General features: G+C 41.0%; 1 protein-coding gene across 2 annotated transcripts in view; it reads left to right on the top strand.

The window, feature by feature from the left end:
- The first annotated feature begins 31 nt into the window (after window positions 1-31).
- Window positions 32-24658, top strand: part of RGS17 (regulator of G-protein signaling 17) — an 87310-nt gene continuing 62683 nt past the window's right edge. The window contains exon 1 of one of the 2 annotated variants that reach the window (XM_004673943.1): window positions 32-164. The gene's annotated coding sequence lies outside the window, so the exon portion shown is untranslated. The remainder of the gene's footprint in view (window positions 165-24658) is intronic. The other variant, XM_012723695.1, reaches the window with a different exon arrangement.

The raw sequence follows: 24658 nt of genomic DNA, 5'->3' as shown, positions 1-24658 counted from the left end.
CCTCCCCTTCCCCCTTCCCCTCCACCCCTGCCTCTCCTCTCTCCTCGCCCGCCGGGTGCTGAAGTTGGGCGGATGGCAGCCGAGCGGCTCCGCTAGAGGACCGAGCAGCCCAGCCCCGCGCCCCCGGCCCCCTCGGTGCGCCGCCCACACCTCCAGGCGACTCGGTAAGAGGAGACCTCCGGAACCGAGCGGGGCTAAATAAATGACAGCAAAATGTCTGCTTCGCACCCTGGGCTGAACATTTTCAACGAGGGGGTTGGGGGGAGGAAGAGGGGGCGGAGAGAGCAAGTGCCCGCGCCCGGGCGCGGGGAGGCGGCTGGCGCCAGGGTCTCGGCGCGACCAGGGGCGCGGCGCGGCGAACCCCGACCGGCCGCGCGTTTGGGAAGTTGAAGCCCGCGTTGCAGCCGCGGCGCGGTCCTCGCCGCCCTGCAGTTGCTGCCGGGGGGCGGGCGAGTGTCCTGCCCGCCTGGGGAGCCCTCGATCGGGTCCGCGGCGGAAAGCGCTGGGCGCCGGGGGGCACCCGCCTCGGAGAGGGCCGAGCGCGGCGGACGCCCCGGCGGGGGCGCGAGGTCCTGCGGGATTGGGGTGGTGGTTTGTGAAATCCACACGAGCCAATCGACCGATCACCTCCCGGTGGTATTTTTTCCTCCCTCTACCTGGGAGTCGAGCTCTGCTCAGGTGAGGAGGGCGTACACCCCAGGGCCGGCGGGGATGAATACCTTGAGCCTCGGTAAAATACCCTAGGTGTGTGCGGGGTGGGAGGTCTCTTTTGTTCTGTCCCCTCCCGGTGGTCGAAGGAAAGGGTCTGCTGGGCCGGGCGCGGGGGTCGATTTCTCCGGCGCCGAGGGGGCGAGGGGGAGGAACGCCCACCAGCCCCGAGCCGCTGCCCAGGTGGGTGTATCCGAGACTCCTTGGCTGTGGGTGATGATGCTTCTTTTCATTATCGGTGGAATCACAGTTTAATAGCCGCCTCCTCGCTAGCCTCCTCCTCTCCCTCTTCTTGTGCTGCGGCAGAGGCTGGGTGCAGACACTCGGCCGCTTTCCTCCTCTTCTGCCTACCTCCCAGGCTCCGTGAAAAATGTCGGAGGACCTGAGGATGGCGGAGGGACGGGGCTGGCCTCGCCAGCCTCGGTTAGGGAGATGCTCCTCGCCAACGGGAGGCTGCCGCCGCCGCCGCCGACTCCCTGGCACCTCCCGCCAGCCTCGGGAGTGGCTGGCCGGAGTCGCCGAGCCTAAAAGATGCTCGCTTCGCGGGGACCCGCCCAGCGACCTCAGCCACCTCCTCCCGGGCGGGGGCCGCCGGCTCACCTGGGACAGTCTTAGTGGCTCCGGCTGGACGGGTGGGCGCTTGGATAGTTTTTAACCTCAGCTCCCCCTCCGTAAATGTTTCCTTCTTGAAGAGAGTCGCTGAAAGGTTTGTCTAGAGAACTTTGCAGGCTGTCTTTAGTTGTGTCTTTTGCCTTGTAAAATTGCTTCACAGCGAGAACATTTCCATCACGGGCTGGCTCTCACAAAGAATAGGAGCATTCTCATAGTTTGGATCTCTTAGGGTAAGCATTTCAGAGACTGGGTGCCATTGGCATTTCCGGCGTTTATACACTCTGATTTTCCGGTGACAATCCCTTCTGAAAATCATTTAATGGGAGAAATGACGAGCAAATTTCACTTTGGTAACGGGAAACAGTGCTTTCCTCCTGGTTACATAGCTGCTAGACAGTCTCAGTATTAAGTGATTTTGAAAACCATGAACCGCTTTAAGTAAATTGTACTCGTGCTTAATTTTGCTTGTAACAATAGCAGGTACCCATGAAATATACCTAATAAAACTAATAACTAAAAATAAAGGTGATTGGTACTCTTTAATTCAACTGAATGAGCAGTTTCGCTTCCTCCAGCTAAGTTACAGTGATTAACTATTTCTTCTGTTAGATGAAACTAAAACAGTAATTAGCACATTCATGGGACAGTAGATTTAGTCACTGCTTTTATAAACTTCAAAACTGTATTTAAAGAGACCAGGGGGAAACAGTTTATGATTTTTGGAGAGGAGAAAACAAGAGCTTGCTATTACAAAAGGATTGGATGGCATCACTTATTCGGTCCATGAGTGGCACTGACACTCTGTAGTCTGAAAGATGAAGAAAACTGCTTTACAGAACAAACAGCAGAAAGTATCTTTTGTACGAATTTCAACCCATTTGTGTTGGTTCCTGGACCCTTCCTTGGCGTTCAGTCCTTTTGTAAAAGAGTCTCCAGGCCCTCCGTGGTGGCGCAGCGGGTTAAAGCACAGCACTGAGAAGCTAAAGCCGTTTTCGCATGAGTTCGATTCCCGCCTGCCCCAGAGGTGAACAATGGCGGGCAGACCTCTCCTGATCCGCCCGCTGCTCCCCTCAGCAGTGTGCTTCTTCAATCTGCCTGTTCTACTCCCAGCTCTGTCTCTGGTGAAGCCTCTCGCCGCCCCTGCACCTCTGACCTGTACCCCAGTTCTGTATGCACAAATAAATAAATCTTAAAAAAAAAAAACAAAGAAAAGGAGTCTCCAAGGAGAGTTCATTTGCTGCCTTGTTCAGTTCTCAGGCATCTGGCTTAGCTTTTCCTTCTCAAGTACATCTCTGCTTTTACGGATCTTCCTCCAGGGCTGTTATTTATTTAATGTTCAAAGTTTGTGTCATCATCCCTTTTATACTTATATGTCACCATGTCGTCATCTGCATTATCATCATCATCATCTATTCCTTAACAATTTGACCACAAGAGCCAAGGACTTTGTTGGGAGAAAACACACATACACACCTATTTGACTTTATATAACATCCAGATCTAAACCTAAATTGATAAAACTTCTGGTTGACTCATAGCCTAGAAAGTCAGAAAGCACTTACCTGTTAGTCTGCCGCTCTAATCATACAAGTCCCTTCGCTAAATAATGACAGGCTTTTCTAGACAAGTGAAGATAGGCATGAGGAAGGGCTGGGCTTCCTTTCAGTAGTATTTCCACTGAGAACCTTCTTGAGAGTCCATCTCTACTTACTTAGCAGTGAAGATACTGCAGCAATCAGAGGGGAAGTGTGAGGACCACCCTCTACCTACGAAATGAAAATAATGGCGTGTGCTATTAAAAGTACTTCATTTCATCGGATTACTGTAAAGTATCATTATCTTACTATAATGCATCATAAAGACTTAATATCAGATGCCATTTTCAAGAGGGTGTCCTGGATCCTTAGAAATATCCTAAGTGTTCATAAGAAGCTTACCAAAATAAACAATCCCGAGATATAGGTCACTAGAACTTTCAGCGCCAGAGGGATAAGTCTTCTGCCCTTCCCTACCTCTTCCTATTGTTCCTTATCTCCCAAAGACTTTCTCAATATCAAAAGAAAGTCATTTAGATCATTATTCTTGCTTTTGTGCCAATCCCTAGCACAATATCTGCCAAAAGGCAGGTGTTGGATTCAAGTAGATTTTAAATGAATGCATTTTGCAGAATTGGCAGGTCTCATAAAAATCTTCTAAGATTCAGTATCACATTTTCTAAGAACTCTCATTTTCATCACCAGACACCCTAGTGTGAGATCCTAAAGATCATGTTCACGGTCCTACATCTTTGGAGGAAGTAAATTGTCACTTGGTGAATATGCATGGCTTTCGTGTCACATTTATATTATTGATTTGTTTCCAGATGACAAAGGAAAGATAGACTTATTTTAGAACCCCCAGAACACAGGAAAATGTATGATAAGGAAATTAAAATTATCCATAAGCAGTCATGGACACGATGAGCACAAGTTTCTGGTCAACCTGACCTTACCTGTGTCCAAGCTTCTCCATTTAACAACTTTGTTGCCAACGTCAAATTACCTACCAGCTCTGAGCCTCAGTTTCTCACTTACACAACAGGGATAAAGACCCACCATCTAGATAGTTGCAAATATCAATGTAATGCAGTCTATATGAAGTGCTGAACGTGTGCCTAGTACTTATAATTACCCTGATGCTTAAGGAACTGCTATTGAAAATATAGGATCATTTACCACCAGTTCACTTCCTATACCCAGACAGACCATTTTTTGAAGAATTGAAATCATACTGTAGAGCTCTAGACTTCTTTTAAAAGATCACATGACTTTGTTGTGTTTTTATTTTTTTTAAAAAAGATTTATTTATTTATTTATGCACACAAAACTGTTGTACAGGCCAGAGGTGCGGGGTGGTGAGAGGATTCACCAGAGACAGAGCGGGGAGCTGAACAGGTTGACTGATGAAGTACACTGCTGAGGGGAGTAGCAAGGAGACAGGAGAGGTCTGCCGCGCCATGTGGGTCACCTCCCGGGCGGGGATTGATCTCGCACTGAAGCCACTGCAGCTACCTTGCAGTTCTGTGTCCCAAACCATTGCGTACCAGGGAGGGCCCGTTAGTGTTTTTTGTTTCTAGTAAGTTTTTCTTACTGCAAAATAATTCATCTTATGAATAGCTTCACTTACCTAGCCATTGTCTTATTTTTGGATTTTCATGTTATTTCCTCTATTTTGCTGCTGCTGCTGCTGCTGATGCACATGTTTATGCTTCAGTTTTGTCTGCGTATTTATATGACTTTTTTTACTCGTTAGTCTAGATATTTAGAACCCCCAGTTCTTGCTAATATATCATGTTTTTAAAAACTGTGTTGGCCCTCCCTGGTGGCACAACAGGTTAGGATGCAGCACTGCAAGCTGGCCATAGCCGCTTCCGTGTGAGTTCCATCCCCGCCCGGAAGGTGACCCATAGCATGCCGCAGACCTCTCCTGGCCTTCCCGCTTCTCCCCTCAGCAGTGTACTTCGCAGTCTGCCTGTTCTGCTCCCCACTCTGTCTCTAGTGAAGCCTCTCACTGCCCCTGCAACTCTGGCTTGTACCCCAATTCTGTATGCACAAATAAATAAATCTTTTAAAGTTAATCTGTATTAACTTTATAGCTGAAAATAATGGTTTTTACTTTCATTTATTTGGTTACTAATAATGCTGCTAACTTTTTTGACATGCTTTTAGACATTTTTTTTTTCCCTTTGAGGATGATGTTTTAAGACTTCTTGCTCAATTTTTCAAATTATAACTCTGGTAATTTTTCTCATGTACTCGAATACAAGATTTATTTTAAAAAGAAAAACAACAACAAAATGCCAATGCAAAACAAAGGAAGAAAATGCTCGGTGACAAAGAGGACTTGCAGCAATGACCAGTAACATCATTGTATCTGAACTGACCACAAGGAGCAGAGCAGCAGTTTCCTCTCAGAAACTAGAATCACTTAGAAGTTGGGCCTGTCACTCTCCTGTTTCGGCACGGTGCGCACACTCACTTTACCAGGACAGGAGTACAGGCGAGGTGTTCCCAGACTTCACTGGGTTGTTTCTGCCAGTTGCCAATATCAAGAGAGAACTTTTGAGTTTTCCTGAGATAACTGTGATGGCAAGATGGGAGTAGATGGAGATCCTATCTTTGAAATTTCTCATTGGAATGAAATTGATCATTGCAAATTCATGTTAGATTAAAACCATGGCTTATTTCCAACTTTAAGCAGTAGGTGAAATTTAAATATTGTAAGGGTGAAAATCAAATCTAAAGCCTCAGTGTGTTCTATGTCAGTGCTTTTCTCAAAGCTCCTGGTTTTAGCTTGGAAAATTCTATGACTTGGCAAACTTGGCAAACTTAACTATTTGGCTTGGAAAATATGTTCCAAGTAATATCAATCCCTTAGATATTAAATTACCCAGAAAGTAGAATTTTTAATACCTAGTGGTGCTTTCCATGTATTGATATCAGAGTTATTAAACATCAGTAATTCAGAATCAGTGAACCTGAAGTTAATAATGAATGAGAATGAGACTCCTACAGGTGACTTGATGAACTGGGATGGGACACAGAACCCAGTTTGAGTTATTGCTCTGTGGTTTACTTAGATGTGCAGGTTTTGCATGAAATTATATAAGTGCTTCTGACTTGAAACTCTAGCATGAGTAATTAGCTTCTCAAATCTCTCTGAGTTGCCTCAATTTTGAGATTATTTTAAAGTCTCTATTTCAATAACTGTAATTTTACTATAGACAATAAAAGTGGTTCACAAAGGAAACATTTACCTCCTTATCCTAGGTGACAGACATATCAAAGGTTATGTTTCAAGAGCCATGACATGACAATAAAACAGACATCCCAAGGGAAATTATGACATAAATGATGTGAGCAGGTAAATATTTATTTCATCTCATCAATTATCTTGGGTCTTCCCTATGGCTGAGTAAGTTAAAGTCCAGTTATAATTCCTTTGTGAGAGTTGATAGCAGTTTCCTAAATTTTGTTAAATCAAAGTGAAAAGTGGGGGCTTATTTTTGTGTGTATTGTGAGACTAACTGATCTAGAAATTTTGTGAGTTAATTTTGGTTGTTGGAAAAATGTTCGACATTTTACCCTATTTCCTTCAACTCATACACATATTCAGGCTTCCATTAATCAAAATCAGCTATTTGAATGTTTGAGTCTGCTATATATACTAAAAGCGACCATCTATATGTTTTAACTTAGAGGGTGTGAAAATGCATATGAAAATTACCCTTCGAAGAGACTTTAAAAGCAGAGAATGTAATCAGTAGAAAGAGCCCAAATTTCTAATTCAAATAAGGAGATATTTAGTCTTAATTTGTTGAACCTTTATCTGTAAATTGGAAGACTAAACCTAACTATAAAACTATATGAATATAACTTAAAAACATTGAAGTACTGAATAAAATTATATCTCAGAATGCACCATCCTTGACAGTCACTGAGTTAGATACTGTACTGGAGTTAAATAAATCCAATACAAGAAATATATAGGTGATAAATGCTTGAAGGGATTTTCATTTCTTGCCAGTATTTGTCTTAACTAATGGGGTCCTTATTAACGTTGAGGTTGTTCTCCCTGTGTGAGCTATGTTGTTGTTTTCCACCATCTTGTGTAACCAGCCAGTTCCATGAGCCAGCGCCCATGTGTTCATAAACATTCTTGAGCACCTATTAGGTGCCATGCTCTGTGATAGCATTTGTAGATGCAAACATTATTTAAACATAATGACTTCCCACAAATCCTTTACCTATAAACTTCAATTCATTATTTTGGTTTTTTTTTTAAAGATTTATTTATTTATTCATACAGAACTGGGGTACAGGCCAGAGGTGCTTAGGGTGAGAGGCTTCACCAGAGACAGAGTGGGGAGCAGAACAGGCAGATCAACGAAGTACACTGCTGAGGGGAGCAGCGGGCGGGTCAGGAGAGGTCTGCCATGCCAAGTGGATCTCCTCGGGGCAGGCGGGGATCGAACTCGTGCGGAAGTGGCTTAGGCTTCTTTTGCAGTGCATTGACCGGCTGCGCCACCAGGGAGGGCCCCATTAGTTTGTTTTTATCTGATGAGCACTGAATGTTCTGTTCCAAGCCATTACTAAATACATCGTAGAAGTAATGAGCTGGGGTCTCCTTATGATTAAGCAATTTTAGGCCAATTGATTTGCAAGCTAGAGGTCTTTATCCAAAGGTGCCTGGTATAAGCTCAGAGATAAGGGGAAGAGGACACAGGAGGTGGTTCTGTTGGGGAAGGGTCTAACACCATTGCTTCCTGACCACACTTGAGCTTTAACCCTCTTTGTAACCCACCCCCGACTCTCAAGTCGCCCTCATTAAAGAAAATGTCTATGTTGGCACATGAACTGTGCCTCCCCCTCACCCCCACCTAGAGTTTATTCTGAGCCATCAGCATAACACCGTGTAAGGTGTAGCAAAATGTTGCAGGAGGCAGAAGTGACCCTCCTCCTCCTCCCTTGGGTCAGTGTTTTCTGTGCAACAAAAATATTGTAGTTTTTCCTCCTGTTAACATTACAACTCCTTCTTAGATAATATTCTACATGATATTCATTTGTAATATAGCAAACTGACAGGAAATATAAAATGCACTTTTCAGATAAAAGATAAAAATGCATTTGATTTTGGAGAACGGAATTTATTTTCAACACTGATTTGTTAAAATCACTAGAAGGAGCCCTAATTCTAGCATCTCCTTTTTCCTGATCTGGGAAGATTTGACATCATTTATAAAAGGAGGGTCAAGATTTTATGTACTCCTAACATAAAATGTTGGGATCATTTGCTTACATATGGTTAGGAATGCATTAACTTGGAGGTAAGCTAAACTGGCTCTCCCTGGTGGCTTAGTGGGTTAAGACGCAGCACTGCAAGCTCACCGCAGCCTCTTCAGTGAGAGTTCCATCCTGGCCCAAGAGGTGACCCACAGGGCACAGCAGACCTCTCCTGTCTCGCCCACTGCACCCCTCAGCAGTATTCTTCATCAATCTACCTGTTCTGTTCCCTGCTTTGTATCTGTACCACAGGTTGGTAGGTATAAATAATAAATTTAAAAATCTTAAAAAAAAACATAAAGATAAGTTAAATCCTCAACTCAGTCACAGAATTAACTTACTTTTCATTAAATCTTTTACTGTGAATAAGTAACCAGATATGTTAAGTTGAGATTTTAACCTATTTCTTCTTCATTTATTTCTAAGTAGCACAGCATTTTACCTTTGACCTACAAATAGCATCCTCAAGACTCACTAGATAAAAGGAAAGTACCTTTATGTGGTTACAGAGACATAAGAAACACATAAAGCTGTATGGTGACCTATATCATTTACCAAGCAGTATGACTAATTGAATGCTGTATTTGAATTAGAGTATTGCATAATCTAATGTAAATTGTAGTATTAAGTATTCCAGTGTGGGATGGAATTTGAATTTTTCCTTACCTACTGTTTGGGTAAAGGTTGACATTTCCCCTTTTTTTTTTCTTTTGTAGTATTAATTTTAGTAGTTAGTAGTGTATTATTTCCAAATGGGCTCATTGAATAGAAAGGAATGTCAATTCTTTTTGTACACTCACACTTTGCAGAAAAACAGGTGTTGATGTTATTTTTTGTAGTTTTTAGGATAGTGACACAATTTTTGGTTTGGAATTTAAAACATCTCAAGAACTCAAATGTTAGGTCTGTCAGGGAAAAAGCGGCCGTTTTGTTCTCTTCAGGAATAAACTGGACTGATTGTCACAGAATGCTAGGAGAGTAAATTGTGTTGGCAATTTTGGTTCAAGCTATGGAACTGTGATGGCCAATCTGAATGTTTGCCTTTGAAGAAATATTTTGGCTACATTAACTTGAGGAAGTGCAATGCCTAATGACCCAGCCATGTTTTTTATAAGTGATGGACTCCATTCTGGGAGCTACTGACATGTCATTTTTAAGGCTGAAAGCCAAGAGCTGGAGAAATCCTTATATACTGCAATTGCCTCTAAAGTAACGAATCTTGAACAGATGATTTTCGGTCTCAGGCATGAGTTTGTGTGTTTCCTTTTCTTTCTTTTTTTTTTTTTTTTTTTTTTTTTTGTTCTTGGGTTGAACTCAGGCTTGTGTATGAGGAAAAGACACATCCTTTAGAAGCCAAAGAGAGATACCAATGAGCTCAGAAGGAAATTCAAGTACAAAGCAGGAAGACTGGGCTGACAAAACAAGACTATTAGCTAAAAACTCATTACCTCTTCAAGTATAATAGCATTCAATACATTATTATATAACTCTGCTCTATTATGCAACCACTTCAGTTTCGTGAATTCATGTGACCTAATCTTAAGAAGGTAATTTTTCCCCATTAATTCAGTAATTTCATTGACTGAACATCTGAGTAATGCAAGTGGCATTTTGTGAGGTAGAATTTCATTAAATAAATGTTAATTCCAGGAAGGAAAAAAATGTGAAGCACTTCTCTTGACCTGACATAGGTTCTGTTGAATAGCTGAGAATTCTTATAGGTGGTACCAAAATTCAAGCATGTAGATAAGAAAATCTGCTCCATGTTTTTCTTGTCCAGTGTGACTACTTCTAAATGTAACTAGTCCAACATTCAGAAAACCAGTTTGATTTTGGTGACTTAGCATCTTTACATTTTGCTTGCTTTTATTGAACAGTGGGGCAGCGTGATGGTTTCATGTCTAAACTATTTCTTGTTAAGACTTTGGGAGAGGGAGAAATGTTCTTGGAGAAGCTTGTCTGCTCATTGTCACTGAGATTATTTTTTAAGGGAATGTGGATTTATAGCTTAGCAGCAACACTGAAAGTAGTTACTCAGTGAAACTGCTGATTACGACTCACATCAACACTGGCACTGAGTGTGCTGGTCTCTCCCCAGCGCCCCAGGAGAGTCCTGGTGTGGTTAGCTCTCAGGGAACAAGGAGGCAGTCACATGCTTGAGAGTTGAGCTCAGGGGGTTTGCAATCTAACGCAATGAGTTAGGGATGGGCAGAAATAATGGAAAGAGAGCCTGTTTTCTTGGTACATCTGTTAATGTGGCTTGCATGGTTCTGCTTTTTTCCAAGTATTTGCATTAGATTTCCAAGTTTTCTTAGCTTTAGCTAGTCATCAATTTCACTCTTTTGCCTCTTCATCTGTAATTAATACCAGTGCTTGGAGTCCTTCTCTGTAGCTGGCATTTGTAAAATTAAGTGAGCCAATGCACAGACTTACACGGCATGGAGTTAAAAGGTATCTAGACTAGATGGAGTAAGCAGGTCTGAGCATAAGTTGCTATCACTGCTAGATTCTAGGTGAGAAATAAAATGATGAGAGAACACAGGAACTTTTGGCTACTTTTACATGGCCAGACCAGGAGTGGGCTAAAGTCTTCTTTTGAAGAGTTTGTGACATTTTCTCAAACTATTGAAAGACAGATTTTGACAAAGAAAGATCTCTCAGACTCAAAGACAATGTAAAGATAGATACAGAGTCTAGGGCCTTTGAAAAACTACTTTGAGGCTCAGTTTTCTAGAAGTATTTTGTTCATGCAGGATGTCAGAGGATGGTGACAGGTCAGATACTGATGGGCATGAGTACCCGCATGAATGGCTGGAATTATCCTTGATAAGCCAAGAGCACCAGGAAATTATGTGATGGGAGGAGGGTACAGGGTGAGAGCGGTGCTTCAGGGGATGTAAGCAGCGTGGGAAGACGACAAGCAAGAACAGGATTTCCACTGTCCAGGTGACAAAAGATGAGGCCAAAAGTGGGAAGTGGCCAAGGGCTGAGCTCAGGATGCTGTCAGCATGTGCCTCTCTTGGTGTCTGCAGGACCTGGTCACATGAAATTTAGAAATGGAGAAGGAGCTCTGAGCCTTCCTGTCTGGCTAACACAGATGCCATTAAGATTTGGAAAAAACATATTGGTGAAGAAATGAGGGAGGAAATAAGTTGAGTTTACTTTGGGAACTTGTTTGGCATATCCATCAGAGTTTTAACTGGGGTTTTAGCAGGCTGTTGCCGAAAAGCCTGGTTGACTGAATAAGAGGCAGCAGGTATGACCCGAGGCAAGCCAACAGAGGCATGACCCTAGGCTAAGTCAACAGAGGCTCCTTGGACCTATTATGAGTTGGTGACTGTTCTTTTCTATTCTCCTGTTCAGATCACAACTGCAATGTTATTTTGCATTTCTCTCTTGTGGACATGGTTTGACATTTGTGATACAGATGGTAAAATTAACAGAAGACAGTAATTCATGTGAAAAATGATGAGAGAAATTTGTTTTCTTAACCTAGAATAGAATAGTTTCACTAGAGAATATGTGTAGTTCACCACTTGGAGGAAAGCCATGTGAAATTATTAGGGTAATTTGCAATTGTCCCAGTGATATAATGGGAATAATAAATCCCCATGGCAGAGTTGTAAAGAGATAATACATGCAATACCCCTGGCATGCACTTGGCATTCTCCTCATCTTGGCTCTTACCGTTACTTTTAAGAATAGCATTAGTACTAGTGAGCACACATTACAAATTTTGCCAGTGTGTTGGAAATAACTTTCTAACAGCCCTAGCCAGCAAGTTAGATGGGCTGCTTTAATGGTGGTGCAGTGGGTTAAAGAGCAGCACTGGGAAGCTATCTGCAGCTACTGCAACACAACTTCACTCCCCAGCCAGGGAGCTGACCCACATGGCGCAGCAGACCTCTCCTGTCTCCCCACTGCTCCCCTCAGCAGTGGGTTTCAGTCCATCTGCCTGTTCTGCTCCCCACTATGACTCTGGTGGAGCCTCCCATCTCTGGCCTGTAACCCAGTTCTTAAATGCACTCATAAATAAATCTAAAAAGTAAAAAAAGATGGCTGCCTTGAAAAGGCACAGGTTTGTCATGCTCCACGCTTGTTGGACAAGCACTTGGTGGAGATGGTATGGAGTAGATTGTGATTTAAAGATTGTGAGGCTAAAAGAACTGTGGTCTTCTTCTGAATGTCAGGTTCAGCTGGCTCCAGGAAATTTGGAGTGCAAACTCAGAAGGAAAACTAGGATTAGAAATACAGTTTGAAAGGCTTTTACTTAACGATGACAGTAATAAGTGATTGCCAGAGGAAGAAAGTGTGAAGAGAGGGGAGAGTTTGAATAGAAGCCTCAGTGTATCGCATTGAATGGTGGAGAGGAAGGGATCTAAACCAGATGCATGTAATACCTACATATATTCATGCATGCACACGTGTGCACTTTCGTACACATGTAGGCACAGACAGATGTGATTGGGTGTACATTTATGATATTTATGTGTGCTGCCTATGTGTGTGGACATATTGGCAGTATCTGTTCCAAAAGAAAAAAGAAGTGTTAAAATGGAATAAAAATACTGTAGTGTACCATGAAACCAAGGAAGTGGAATTATTGTTTATTTTTTTTATAATATAATTGTTTATTTTTACATCATTGTGTGCCTCTTTCCATCTCAGTTGTAATCCCTGGGGGCTTCCCGTTACCAGATCACCCGTGTGCCATCACCATAGTCCCATGCACCTTCCCCTCTCCCCGCCCCCCCACTGTTTTGGGTCCCTTTCCCCACTCCACCCCTGTAAAATGTCTCAGGTATATATTTGTTCATTATTCGTATTTTTATTATTTTCTCCCCTGGTCCTTTATACTCCTGCTATGAGTGAAAGCATCCGATATTTTCCTTTTTCTTTCTGGCTTATTCCACTAAGCATGATCCAGAAGTGGAACTGTTTTTAATGGATTTTATTTATATTTCTGTTAATCTTTCAAAAAAAAAAAAGATTGGATGAGGCACTGGCTTAAGAAAGAAGGATGAGATGTGTCATAGGGCAGCGAGGGTAAGAGCAGGAGCGAGGCAATAGGCGACATTTTGCAATGAGGAAGTTACCTGTGATTGTCTATAGAGCACCTGTGATTAATGATTTATACATCACCTATTTCCAGAAGGTTTGAAGCAGTGTAAATAAAAGCACTTTCTCACACGGCAATGAAAATGAAACAAAGTAAAGATAAGAAGTCACAAAGAGAAATAAATAGGGAAACAGGGTGACTCCCCTACAAAACTTTGTTCCGGTTCAAGAGTGCTACATTTTAGTTCTGAGGTTACCAGCAGACAAAATCAAAGTAACAGCGCATGTCACCTCCAACCCATTGGCATTAATTAAATTCTGTGAGGAGTCTATTCCCTGGACCCTTAGATAAGGAACAGCTTTACATTAGACATGGATCTGCTGAAAAGGGAAGTTTTGAATTATTGCTTCCCTGGAAGAAAGCCCTGGAAGTTAAGTATAAAGTGAAGTCTGCGAAAGCCAGGAAGGCAGTGAGGATTTTAGGTTGCCGGAGCCGCTGAATGCACGTGACCTAGGAACATCAACCGAGCCACATTAGAGGAGAGGCCATGTTTGCCAGGAGAGACTAGGGTGGTTCAGAGCAGGAGGCGAGGGGCCACGTGCTTTGCTACCTCAGGGCCTTTGCACATTCTCTACGGGAAGAAACCGCCCCCTGATAGGGTTCATCTGTCAAGTTTTAGTTCACAGTTCATCTTTTCAAAGAGGCCATTCTTAACCCTCCTGTTACCCATTACTCTGTAATATTCTTCTGTATTTAATTCACACCATTATGGCTCTGGAAAATCATTTTATGTATTATCAGTCTCCCTCTTCCTGCAAGGTGGTATGTAAATCCTGGCACTCCTGGGAATAGACTAAGGACTCAATATGCTGCAGGGATGAATGGGTTGGGTGTGGAGACGAGTGCAGCTGAGAGCTGATGTGATGGTAAGTGGGAGACAGTGCTGGGAATAGACTAACTTCTCCCCAGAATGTTAACTGAGAAGAGGATAATGATTTATGATGACAGAGTTTGTAGTCGGAGTTTTAAGAACACTGGGGTTTGGAAGAGTGGCTGAGATCCTTTGCCCATTTTCTCTTCTACTCATAAGAAGCATTAGTGCTAATTTGAGTGGAAAGGTCATGATTATTCATTGATCAGGCTTCTAAGGGCTGGAGTGTAAGTGGGAAGCATTGGAAGGGCCTTCTATTGTGGCAAATTCCCCTTTCACATAAGACTGTTTACTGTTGTCCATTTAAAGTTTAAAGTGTCTTTTTAAAATGTTGTGAGCTATTTGCACCTATAAAGTTGCAGAGCTCTGTCTAAGAGTAATTAGCTATCAGCTGCATCTTCTTTATGATCCCTCCTGGCAACTAATATAAAACCCAAATATGTGTGTGTGTGTGTGTGTGCACGTTGGTGGTAAGGGGTGCATCAACATTGCTGAAAATATCCATCAAGTCACTGACAGACAAATAGAAAAGCAGATGTGGCAGGTGAAAGATACTCTAGTTACGGAGGCAGCTAGAACCAGCTAAAATGAGTCAGATATTACGTTGAATGCAGACACTTGTTTGAACGAACTATGAAAGGTGAGGATTAAACAGAGGAAAGGTAACAGCAGCCTGAGGTTAGAGGTAGAACCAAGGAAAACTTTGTAAAAACATTTACTTTAGACTTGAAGAGAACTAAACTTGTTGGCAATAAAAGACAGCTTTATCAATAGATATGGAACAGGGAACATACCATAAACTCCTGGAGCATGAATTCTATTCATTCTTTTTTGTTGGTTTGTTTTATGCTTTGTTTTTCATTTAAGGAAATGACATTTTTTATTGTGGTAATATGGGCTTTTTTCATGGTATAGGATGTAGGTGTATAGATGGCTATTACTGTAACACACCTGCCAAGAATCCTTTACCATAGTCCAGTGGGTCTCCTTCCTTCTTTGTTTTCTTCTCCCATCCACCTCTTATAGTAGACTCAACTTTGCAGGTAAATTTCTAGGGTATGTTTTGGTTTAGTTTTGTGTGTTCCTTGTTTTGTTTCTTTATATCCCATATTTGAGTGTAATCATACTATATTTATCTTTCTCCTTCTGAATTATTTCACTTAGCCTAATCCCCTCTAGTTCCATCCATGTTGTTGCATAGCAAAGTTCATCTTTTTTATGACCGAGTAGTATTCCATTGTATATCTCTCCCCCAGTCCATCCCCATCCCCACCCCCTGATTTTAATCCACTTATCTGTTACTGAGAACGTAAGTCATTTCCATAACTTGCCTATTGTAAATAGCAGTGCACATATCACTTCAAATCAGTCCCCTTTTTATAGTCTTTGGGTAGATACCTAGGAGTGGAATTATTAGATCATGGTTGATCTATTCTTAATAATTTAAGAAACCACCATACTATAGATGTAAAATACTTCTATATCAGAATAAAGAAAAATATTAGTAAATTACATAATAGTCATTCATTCATTCTAGTTTAGATCTTTTGTCTGAAAAAGATGTTTTTTATTTTGGGCCTATTTGGTGATTTGCCTCCAGACTCCAGGATAAAGTTAGCAGCTCTGAGTTAGTAGAATTTCCACAAGGTTGTAGGTTGCAAGGAATTTTAGAATCAGGGCACATAATGAACTCAAAGGCACCTTGAAACTATCTGAATCCATAAAATAATGGGTTCTTACTCTCTCCCCCCCCCCCACCCTCCTTACCTTCAAGCTCATGGCCAGGAGAAAGATGTTGTGAGACAATATTACATTTTCCTTTAACAGTATTACTACCAGCATTGGAAATTGCAAAAAGTGTTTTTAGCTTAGAAGACTGAATAAAAAATATTCGATCTAGTTTTTCTTGTATGCTGAGCATGAGGAGTTCTGATTATTAACTGTATTATGTAGTCAACCATTTGTAGAACAAATGGTTGGTTGTTACAACAAACAAGTAAACAAAGATGTTACCAATTATGATTTGCTCAGCTATTTCACAAGGGGATTTTAGATCTAGTAAAGGTTGTTTATGTGTCACTAGCAAAAATAAATTATGTAGGTCGGAGCAGATAAGAATGCTTGCTTAAAAAGTAGAAATGAACCTTAAAAAGAAAGATGATCACATTGCAAACTCAATGTTCTGGGGCTGGATTCTTTTGAATGCAAAAGAAATGGTGGATTTCCACTTCACTCATGCTCCCATTTGCAGGCAGACAGTACCTTGTCACTCAAAAGTAGGAGGATAAACAGGAAATTGAAGTTCAGATAATAAAGGAGAAGAAGACATCAATGTTTGACTGCAAATCTTTGAAACCACTAAAAAGAAACTCAATTCCTTTGCAAAGCATTGTTGTTTATTTTCTAATGTTTGACTTTTGTAAGGACAATCTGCAAATAAAAAATAAATGATGGGGGGGTAAGTAAAGGAGAACTTTTGTGTCTAACTGAAGTTTCTCTTTTAACAAATACCTGTGGAACACCTACTATGTTTGGGCTCTATTCCGGAAGATCCATATTTATTAGGCAGAAGTGCCTGTTTCCATGAAACTTAAATAATGGTTGTGCTTTGATTTCTTTAATTGCCTTGTAGTAGAACCTTTGGAAAGTATTTGGGGTGCTCTGTAAAGTAGAGTTATTGAATTAAATATGTGTGTGGGGCAGATATATGTGTATGCATATATAGTCCACTAGATATATGGATTTATTTTCACCTTATATACTTGTAATCTTACATTATGATATATAATATGTAATATGAGTGTGTTTTTATGTATATATATAAAATACCTGTACTAGGTATAAATAAGTGAGGTTAACGGAGCATTTACTCAGGGTTGGTGACTGAACAGATTGGAATGTAATGGGGATTTTCTGCATGTTCATTATTTTAAAAACTGACATGACTTGATATTATTCCATTTCAAACCAATGTATTATACCACTGCAAATATAGTCGTTGCATTTGAGAAAACACTGGAATGAGAGGTCAGAGGAAGGAGATTCTACACTCCTGCCTCTCTCATCAAGGAAGTGCACAGCTGACAATGTCCAAAATTCTGGGCACAAGGGGGAGAAGCGAGCTCCTTTTGCATAGACTGGAACTCTGACTTCCCTTCAGGATCTTCCTAGGAATGAGCTGTCTGCTCTTTTGCGCTGTCCAAGCATTTTCCTGGAAGCTAAGGTTGCTTCCTCTTGTTCTAGGCTCTAGGTTTTAGAGCATCATTAAGTAAAGTGGAAGAATGTTGAGGTATACCAGATAATTGCGATCACACTCCATGGAGGTAGAAAACTAAAAGGAAGATGTTCCTGATATGTATATTTAGCCAATAAAAGAGGGGTGCAGCTTCATTGTATCTAAGCCCTTTGCAAAATGATGTGCTGAATCTCTAGAATGTTCAGCACCAGAATGGGAGTGAAATGAATAAAAATGAATATGGCTGTAAAAGAAAAGAGGCAGGGGCAGTTTAAAATCCCAGGGAAGGAGGGGATGATGGGCACTGGTTTGTTTTTTGTTGTTGTTGTTTTTGATAGGTGTTTAGCAGATTGCCCTAGAACTGACATGTACCTGGAGTTTCCAATTATAAGAGAAGCACGATTTCCTGAAAGAACTCATTTGGAACAGTCTGAATCTCCCTTTCGCCTGTGACTCGTCCTGGTTCATAATGACATATATGGAGTAACAGGATGGCTTTGTTTTCAAGGATAGTACTGAAGCAAGAACTGATAAATTACCAAGGGCTGCTTGGGATTTGGTTGTTGCCAAGGGGAAATTAAAAAAAAAGAAAAAGAAAAGAAAAAAAAAGAAATCTGAATGTATTCCAGGAAAATAAGTAACTATAGCTAATGCTCTGGTTGGTATTTTGCTTGTTTTGTAATGATGGACTTGAGAAGCCACCACCTATGATAATTTCAGATTAAACAGAGCAAGTGATGGTGTTATAAGCTAATACTGAAATCTTATTTTATGGTAGATATTGTTTGGCTAGAATTAAAATTTGATTATCCTCATGCCTAATGATAGAAAATATAGACTCTTAGGAGATTTATTCTGCACTTATAATTGTTTTACACAAACAGTATGGAAAAATCATTATAGAATTTATTAAGTTTAACTTAACCATAACTGAAGACTTCCTGGTTAAATGAAGTGCATTTGCAAGCAGCCTTCACCCCGCTAGCCTCATTTTTTTTTTTTGAATCTTCAAATATAGATGTAATATTGGGTTTTTGGAGAACAGTACGGCACCCATGTATATGAATATTGAACTACCAAAATATTTGTTCTACCGTGAGATGGGATTCAGGCAACGTGAGTTCCAGCTGTAGCTTTTAAACTGTTCAGTGAACCATGAGTTCCAGCAAGGCAAAGACTCATCATATTCATATAAGATCACTCTGCCTGGCCTGAGGACTCTTAAGGATGACTGCTATTAACCAATCAGCAATTCCTCGATGACTCACAAAACAGTAAATGTCTCTCCCTGAAAGGAACATTTCAAAAACAGTCTCTAGATTGGCCAAGGACCCACCATCACTGCCCTTTCCCCGACCACTCTAATGCTTGAAAAGAGCAGTGTCCTTCCCTCCAGAAAATGGTTTCTATTCTCTGCTTCCATGTGTTTTCTCCTCCTGCTGACCTGGAGTTCGGTATAGTTCTTCCTTCATGTCTTCAAATTCTGACCACCTTTTAAAACTTAAGCCAAAGTCTTAAGACCTTTGAGAATCCTTGGCTGGTCCCCTCATGATGATGTCTCTTCCTGCAATGAAACTAACCGCATGGTTACAACATCACTTGTGTTTCTTATTTTTCCATGACAGAAGCCTTTTGCTTCCCAAAATTTTATCAAAAACTGGCGTCTATACAACCAGCCAGTCTGGAACATTAGGAGTTGACCTAACCCCACTGTCCCTCTCCCACGCTGCTCATATCTGTTCCATCCCTAACTTAGCTTAGTCTACCTCGTGAGTCCATCTTACCTCTGTCCCCTGTCTCCATCCCTGCTTCCCCAGTTCACCATCATCTTCTTGCTTGGACTGTTTCAGCAGCTTCCTTTCTTTCATTCTCCCTAAGTCAGCATACCCTCCACACGAGGCCAGAGTAACCAAATCAATGCTACCTTATACCTAAAAACATGTAATAGCTCCTATCACCTACGGGAAAAAAATCCAAGTATTTTGCATAGTCCTCTTCGTTATTCTTCCCAGCCTCTGTCAGTCCTTGCTGTCACTTCCCAAGTACCTTAGGGCCAAGTAATACCGAATAAATAGATACCTGCAATATAGGCTGTGCTATTACAAGCTTCCTTAGTTTGCTCGTGCTGTTACCTCTAGCTAGAATATTTAACTTGCTATTATCCATTTATAAAACCACACTTCATATATTGCTTTCAATAAAACTGTCCCCGGCTACCTCTGACAGGATTCCATGCTTGATGCTTGATGAAGACTTTCATGTTCTCACTGCTTATAGAGAGTGGACACTTTTTTTTTGGGGGGGGGGGGGTTGTTGTGGGAAGGAAGGCACCGAGAAGGTTTGGAGAGCTTTCTTTTTTTAATGCCCAGCACAGATAATAGATGTCTAATAACTCTTGTTTGTTAGCTGTCCATGAAACTGGAAACTTACCAGCCAACCTTCTACTATATAATACAACAAGGTGGACACAGAGTAACATCTGTTTGCCAGGCTGCTCAAGATTTAACCTGGACTACTGAGGTAGATATACTTGGAATACCTAGGGCATATTCACTAAAGTTAACCAGATTTCAAATTCCATGAGTCTTCTCCGCCTATAGTTATCTTTTTGCTCCCCCAAAGTCCTGACTTTGGTCTTTAAGGCTTTCTCTGATCTGTCTATGCCCCTCTCCACCAGACTCCCCCATCTTCTCTAAATTCTACAACTTAGTCTCTGCTTTCTATATCACCCAGTCATACAGACTTTTCTTACAGTGGACCAGAATATCCCCAAATGAGGTCCCTCATTCCTCCTACCTGCAATGTTCTTATAAGGATATTTATGTTTTCATCCCTTTTTTTCCTTTATCTTTGCTCAGATGTTACCATTTCAAACATATCTTCCTTGAATACTACTAAAAATGACAAGTTCCACCTCCCTTCCAGCCCTCTATCACCCCCTTTTTCTGTGTAGCATTTAGACATTCCAACTGATTATGCCTTTTATTCACCCCTGTATCCCAGTTACTATATAAAGAGCCCCATCAACCAGCCAGTCAGTAAACCAACAAATCTGACATGTACACAGTTCTTACATATCCAACTAATATACTTGTCTTTGATAATCATTATGTCCATTTCTATTTCTACATCTGGTGGTTGGGTTATATTAAACTTATTCTGAATCAAGAGTCTTTCATCTTGGGCTTCATTCCTGACTCTGCCATTTTCTTATTTTGTGTCCTTGACCGAGTTATTCCATCTTTCTATGTTCAGATCCTCTTTTGTAAAATAAAAGCTTATGAAACCTATTAAATGGCTAAGATTATAACAAGTACTTCAGTATCTACAAGGTTGAGTAAGCATACCAGTGGAAACTATTGTGATTTATTGCATGTGTGAGGAACAGAAGAAGCAGCATGTCATAGTGAAAAATGAACATAATAATCAAGCAGATAGGGATTTGAGTTTGTTTCTGCCCTTTGTTATGACTGTGCAATTTAATTTGCCTGCTTTTCTATGAGTAACAAATTTGGCTTAATCTCAAGTTGCTGAATGAAGAATATACCCTATTTCAATTGATTCTAAGATGTGTAAGATGTGTGTGTGTGTGTGTGTGTGTGTGTGTATACATTTACATTTAACTTTGCAGAAATCAGTACTCATTTTATGATGAACAACATCTTCCACTTAATGAAATGTGGCATCTACTTCAAAACTTCTCTATGTGAAACTGAATGGTAATTTTAGTTCAGTCTTTCAGGTCAGCCTGACAATTTGAAGATATTTACCTTCCTCCCTCTATTGGGGAAAAAAATGACTGATGACTAATGATAATAAGGCAGTGGATTTTGTCTTAAAAAGTTTAATAGCCCTTACTTGGCAGGTTGCCCTCAAATGTTTTATTTCTGATTTTACCCAAAGGAAAACTATAAAATTACTCAAAACATTAACCACAAAGTCATATATTTCCTCATAGTAAGAAGAGGGTGCTTTGTTTTCCGGAGTGTCTCACCCTGTGCAGTATAGTCTGGTTTACACTTTCTCTTCCTTTTGGTTCAGTCCTGGAAGCCAAGAATAGAAGAATATCCTGGCAACCTCAGCAGTCTCACCTTAACATAATACGGTTGCTAGGAGAAGAGGGTAGGCACTTCAGGACACGTGGCTGTGCCACCCTGGGGGACCAGTGGACTTCCACAGAGCCAGCAGCCAAAGCAGCTCTCTGCTGCTGCCTTCTGCTGGAGGGCATGGAATAGAACTGCCCTCCCATGCTCCCTGCCAATGCCATTTGGCAATAATAGTTTATGATCTATTTCAAATAAAAGATAAATTCAATGGGAATAAAAAGTTAGTACTAAGAATGTCATCATAAAGATATGTCGTCATAAAGATATGTGATGTTCCAACCCACTATCCCTTAAACACTCTGCTATTAAATTGAAGCTACTAACTCAATGTTATCATCGAGTCCTAAATTGCTCCTTCCATGTTACATCTTCCTATATATCTTGTGTTTTGTTGCAGTGTCCTGGCTTTCAGGTGGCATAATTGGCAAAGACTAACCAAAGAGTGCGATGTAGACGATTGCAAGAAATCCCACACACGTTACCCATATTGTTTGTTTACTGAACTAGAAAAATTCTGACATGGATGTCATATCTTTCCATAATGAGTTTCAATAGCGGAAGCTCATTACACAATTCATTTTATTCATTCAGCAATTTTAGGGTTGAGATTCTACCAAGTGCCAGTCACTGAATATCAGGGCAGTGGCTAAAATAAATATGTTTAGATAGGATGCATAAAACAACAAACATGCACCATGCCTAATATTTGCATTGTGCTTGTCCTTTATTTGATGGGGGCACACAAATGTTTTGGGCTTAGATCTTATTAGCATTTGAAAGAAAATGACAAGAAGAAAGCTAAACTTTTAAAAAAAGATTTATTTATTTATGCTTACAGAACTGGGGCACAGGCCAGAGGTGTGTTGGGTGAGAGGATTCACCAGCGACAGAGTGGGGAGCAGAACAGGCAGATTGATGAAGTACACTGCTGAGGGGAGCAGTGGGCGGGTCAGGAAAGGTCTGCTGTGCCATGTGGGTCACCTCCCTGGCCAGGGATTGAGCTCATGCTGCAGTGGCTTTAGAGAGCTTCATAATGCGGTGCTTTCACCTGTTGGACCACCAGGGAGAACCTGAAAACTAACATTTTAAAATCCATCCACTCAGGTCAATCCTTCCTTAGCAAATGTGGTTAGATCCCTTCATGTGCGTGAATGGTCTGGAGCAACTAAAGGGACTGCTGGGGTCTGTGGCATTGCCTGTGCTGTGGCCACTGGAGTGAGGTTGAAAGGTCAGTAAATTGTCCCTGGATAATGTTAAGGAAATCCCCAGCATCATGTGTGGTTATGTCTTGATGAGTCCTGAGTAGTCTGTGACTCAGGGGTTACATTCTCTGTCTGCATTTCTTTGGGTCAGGAACATTTGGTTCAGGATATCGGGTTGCAAACCCTGTATAATTCAGCTACCCTGTCCTCCCCTTCTCTGAAGAACAGGTTGACCAGATTGACTTGTTAGAAAGTTCTTTCTCTCATGAGTCTATCCTCATCGCCTGGAGTGATCACATGTGATTCTAGTCGAAATTTGATCCAGGGTTATATCAGAATATAGACATATCTAGGAGAACTAATGATTTTCTGAAGGTGGAAACACTGCAACAAAGAACATGTTCTTGACTCTTACACACAAAAATTATATAAACGCAACAAGAAAAATCTGGTATAGCATATGCATTAAAGTCCTTTGTCTTTAGATACATAAATGGTTTATTAGCCTCACTTACATTTTTTAATAAGCATGACACTTAGGGGATGAAGCCTCTAGGTAAATGATCTGCCAGTTTAATTAAGCCTTTGCAAGTTTTCTTTAACTTACTCAGATTGAAAGTGTACTAATTTACTTTTCTGCCCCATTATGAAGAATGCCCTGAAGGTTAGTCTTTGAACTGGAACTTGAGGCCTCTTGCAAATAGCTTTGCAAATCCAGGTCTCCTATAAAGGGAAGCCCGTGGTAGAGCAGCCAGGCAAGGGTTGAAGAGCTAGGTGCCCAGTTAAATGCCCATGGGCTGAGCCAGGTCCTTCCACACACTTGATCTAGTCACTTCTCTGACCAGCCTGGCAGCAGTAGTCTCTTTGTGGAGTAATATATGATTGTGCAGATAAGAAGCCGAAGTAGTGATAACTTAGGTAATAGGCTTAATATGCTGACTGAAGTAAGGAGAGGTGCAACAAAATTTGAATACAGAGCTTCTTCTTAAATTCAACTTTGGTTTTCAGCAATGTGTGTGTGTGTCTATATATGTGTGTGTATGTATTTACCAGTGTATATATGCACACATATACATATGCCTTTAAAAAATCAGTTCCAAAGGGTTTGAATAACAAATATAGAGCTTCTGATGGAGAAAGCAAACTTCTTTCTTTGCATTCAAGTCCCTTTTTATTGTTTTTGACAAACTCACGAAATCATAGTCACTGGGGTCACAGCAGGAAAGAGATGTAGTGTGAGCAGAAAACACTTTCAGCAGGACATCCATTCCCAGCTATCCTTTTTGTACGAGTACACTTTCAGAGAAGGGTTTTATTTCTCATGGTTATACTTCTCAATCCTTGCAGGAGGGACAAATATGTCAAGTTAAGTCATTTATTTATTTATTTTAACTTCATGTTTCCCCCAGAGGTATTTAAAATTTAGTTTCAAATCTTCTCCATTAAATCCTTTTAAAATATTAAAAACTCTGAAAGTGCCTAAAGGCAAATCAATACATATTAAAATGAAAGAGGCAAGGTTACTTTTCACTAAGCTCTCTCTGCTAGGAAAAGGCAGCAAGGTGGGGCAAGGCCTGGTTTCACTTAACACATGCATAAGGGAGTGAGTGGGTTCAAGCTGAACCCCAGCCTGAGGTCTGTGGGTGTCTGTGCAGGTGTGCAGGGATATGTCTCGTCAGCATGTCCTCTCGTGCCTGAGTCCAGGGTACATACCCTTTACTTTCCTAGGCAATTCCATTTTCAAAAGTGAAAATGGGGTGCTGGAAATGCTCGCCTTAACCCAGGAGATGTGACATGAAGCAGCTGACCTAAGCAGATTGAGTGACCACCCGACAGTGACCCCCAACAATTATCTGCCGCTGCTCTCTGTTTGGCTCCCCCTTCTTTTGATCTTTAAAATATAAAGGTTAGAATATTTTTTTTGATGTTTTCTTTTTTTTTTATTACAAAGTTTATTTTTACATCATTTTGCACATTTTTTTTT

Source organism: Condylura cristata, unplaced genomic scaffold, assembly GCF_000260355.1.
Source record: "Condylura cristata isolate star-nosed mole 26May11 unplaced genomic scaffold, ConCri1.0 scaffold00001, whole genome shotgun sequence".
Classification (NCBI taxonomy): Eukaryota; Metazoa; Chordata; class Mammalia; order Eulipotyphla; family Talpidae; genus Condylura; species Condylura cristata.
This window is presented reverse-complemented; position numbering and strand designations above follow the sequence as displayed.